Raw genomic sequence first — 3,544 nt, forward strand, 5'->3', positions numbered from 1 at the left:
TTTTGTGGAACCGGGGATTGAACTCAGGCCCTTGCACTTGCCAGGGAAGTGCTTATTCCACTGAGCCATCTCCCCGACCCTAAATAAAATTTTTATGGTGTCAGAAGACGCTATAAAAATGGTCGAAAGGCACAGAAAAAAATGCACACAAAAAGGATCAATACTGTGTGTTTTTATTTTTATGAAGCACCTAGGGTAGTCAAATTCATAGTTACAGAAAGTTCAATCACTTTGTTCTTGAGAAAGAAGAACCAATATTGTTAAAATGTTACACCTCCAAGACTGATAAACAGCTTTAATGTAATGCCAATTGAAATGCAATAGAATTCTTCCCAAAACTAAAGAAAAAAGTTATAAAATTGATGAGGAACAAGAAGAGATCCAAACAAAAGCAATCTTGGGCAACAAGTGCAAAGCAGGAGTCATCAAAAGTCCAGACTTTAAACTATACTGCAAAGCTACAGTGGTAAAAACAGCAAGGTGTTCACACAAAAACAGGCAACTGAACCAACTGAACAGAATAGAAGATATAGAAACAATTTGAAACACACTCATCTATCTGATATTTGACAATGTAGGAAAGATGGTCTCTTTAATAAATGATGCTGGGGGCTTGAAGAGATAGCTCAGTATAGAATAAGCACTTGCCTGGCAAGCTCAAGGTCCTGGGTTCAATCCCTCACACACACACACACACACACACACACACACACACACACAAGCCTGTGACAAAGCTTATGGGCCAGGGAGATAGCTCAGTAGAATAAGCACTTGCCTGGCAAGGTCAGGGTCCTGAGTTCAATACCTGATACCACAAAAAGTAAATAAATAAATAAATAATGCTGGGAAAACTGGCTATCCACATGCAGAAAATTGAATCTAGATCCTCATTTCTTACCACACACTAAATTAAAATCAAAATTCATCAAACATCTATATGTTAAAACAGAAACATTTAATCCACTGGAATATAAAATACATAGCTGTAGCCAAAGACTGCCTGAACAGAACCCCAATTGTAAAGCAAATAGTGCCAAGAATCAACAAATGGGATCATATCAAATTATAACACAGCAAAGAAAATAACCAACAGAGTGGAAAAACTAACAGAATGGGAAAAAATTGCTAGCTATTCTTTGAGCAGGGGACTGATATTTATAATATGTAAAGCATTCAAAATTATTAGACCCCCCCAAAAAATAAAAGGCCCAATCAAAGGTGGACAACTGAAATGAACACATACTTCTCAGAAGAAGTTAAAATGGTCAAGAAATACATGAAAAAAGTTCAATATCACTGGCCATCAGAGAGATGAAAATTAAAACATTCTGAATCTTATCTCACTCCATAAAGAATGGCTATCATGGGGCTGGGGAGATAGCTCAGTAGAATAAGTGCTTCCCTGGCAAGTGCAAGGGCCTGAGTTCAATCCCTGGTTCTGAAAAAAAAAAAAAAAAAGAATGGCTGTCATCAAGAAATCAGGGGCTGGACAGACAGCTCAGCAGTCTAAGCACCTGCCTGGTAAGTGCAAGGACTGGGATTCACCCCAGATGTGCCATGTCGGCCACTGAAACCAGATGTGATGGTACACGCCTGTAATCCCAGCGCTGGGGAGGACTGAGGCAGGAGTATCACTACAAGTCTGAGCTGTGTAGCAAGACCCGGTATCAAATAAATAAATAATTTTTTTTTTTTTTTTTTACCATTTGTTAGCATTTTAATAAGCCCCCTGTCCAGAAGGAAAGAAGCTACCAGGACACAGGCCCCCCCAACACCCTTAATCTTCTCCTCAGCTCTTCTGCTGAAGAACTTGGCTTTCACAATGACAGGCTGCTTTGGGAGCTTTCCCTTCCCAAGAACTTTGTAGTAGCCCGATCGCACTACATCAATGATGGCAGCTACTCCAGTCTTGTTTTTGGCAGCATTTACTCGTGTCTGCCCACTGACCAATGTCCACAATTTATCAAGGTTGACAGTTGGGCAGAAGCTCTGATTTCTCTTTAAGTGGTAATGCCTCATACCAACCTTCCCAAAGTAACCTGGGGGATATTTGCCGAAGTTGATCCTGTGATGATGCATGTCACCAGCATTACCCCGGCCTCCGGGGTGCTTCCGGTGCTTGCCGATGCGGCCATGGCCGTGGCTCACATGGCCCCGAAGCTTCCGGGTCTTCCTTAGTCTGGAGGGCATGTCGGCAGCCGAGACGAAAAGCTAAATAAATAATTTTTAAAAATTAAAAAATAATCAAATCAGGGGCTGGAGAGATAGCTCACAGGCATAAGCACCAACCTAGAAAGCACCTGAGTTCAATCCCTAGCCCTGCAAGGAGGATCACTGAAGTTTGAGACCAGCCTGGGGGCTACAAAGGTGAGCACAAGGTCAGCCCAAACTGCATAGAGTCTGTATCAAGAAAGAAGGAAAGAAAGAAGAAAGAAAGAAAGAAAGAAAGAAAGAAAGAAAGAAAGAAAGAAAGAAAGAAAGAAAATAACTGATAACAAGTGCTGACAAGGCTGTGAGGCAAAAGGAATATTTCTACATTGTTGTCGAGAATGTGAACTAACACAACCACTCTGGAAATCAGTATGGGGATTCCTCAAAAAGCGAAAGCTAGAAATTCCATTTCGCCCAGGGATTCACCTTCTTAGTATCATCACAAAGAGCTAAAGGCATCATATTACAGTGATGAATACCCATGTTTATAGCATCACAATTCCCAATAGCTACATCCTGGAAGCTGCGTATGTATGTGCACCAATAGGCACTGGATGAAAAAAATGTGGCATTTAGGGTCAGTGAGATAGCTCAGTGGACGAAGTGCCTGCTTAGGCAAGCACAGGGACCCAGTGTTGATCCCTGGCACAACATGCCACGCTGGTTCTGCCCCTGGATGAGCTGAGCTGGCCACCAAGACCAGGCATGGTGACACACGCCTGTAAGCCCAATGCTGAAAAGGCTGAAAACAGGAGTATCACTGAATGTGAGCTGCGTTGTGAGACCCTGTACCAAATATATTTTTTAAAAGGTGGCATTTATACATAGTAGAGTACTACTCTGCCATGAAGAATGGGCTCGGTCAGTTGTAGGAAAGTGGGCATCTGGAGACCATAATGTCACATGAAATAAATCATACACCCATGCTTAAGTATTTCCTGGTTTCTTTTATATGAGAAACCCAAAATATAAAGAACAAAATAAAAGGCAACGGGAAATAGGAAGGTAGGTCTTCTGCAGAAGGGAAGAGGACCAGAAGAAGGAAGAAGGGGTAGGGGGAAGAGAAGCGGATGGAGAAAAGCAAGATGCATTATGTACACATACCAACTCCCCACGAGGAATACAATCAACATGCACTGCCGACACGTACCAAGAAAAAATAAGAAAAGAGTTAAAAAAAAAAAGTAGAATGGCATTTTCCAGGTACTAAGAAGATTAGGTTGGTGTTTTTGTTTAAACTGTAAAGAATTTCAGTTTTGCCAAATGCAAAGAGTTCTGGAGATGAATGGTGAAAATGTTTGCCTAAAAAAGTGAATGTAGGGCTGGTGAGATG

At 41.5% G+C, this 3,544-nt stretch overlaps 1 pseudogene across 1 annotated transcript in view; it reads right to left on the reverse strand.

Moving 5' to 3' along the window:
- The window catches only part of LOC101563906, a 2,944-nt pseudogene extending 752 nt beyond the window's left edge, over positions 1 to 2,192 (reverse strand). The window contains exon 1 of the transcript XR_001117105.2: positions 1,704 to 2,192. The product of XR_001117105.2 is annotated as a 60S ribosomal protein L27a pseudogene (transcript). The remainder of the gene's footprint in view (positions 1 to 1,703) is intronic.
- Positions 2,193 to 3,544: the final 1,352 nt, after the last annotated feature.

The sequence above is a fragment of the Octodon degus genome, unplaced genomic scaffold, assembly GCF_000260255.1.
Source record: "Octodon degus isolate 3935 unplaced genomic scaffold, OctDeg1.0 scaffold00043, whole genome shotgun sequence".
In the NCBI taxonomy this organism is placed as follows: domain Eukaryota; kingdom Metazoa; phylum Chordata; class Mammalia; order Rodentia; family Octodontidae; genus Octodon; species Octodon degus.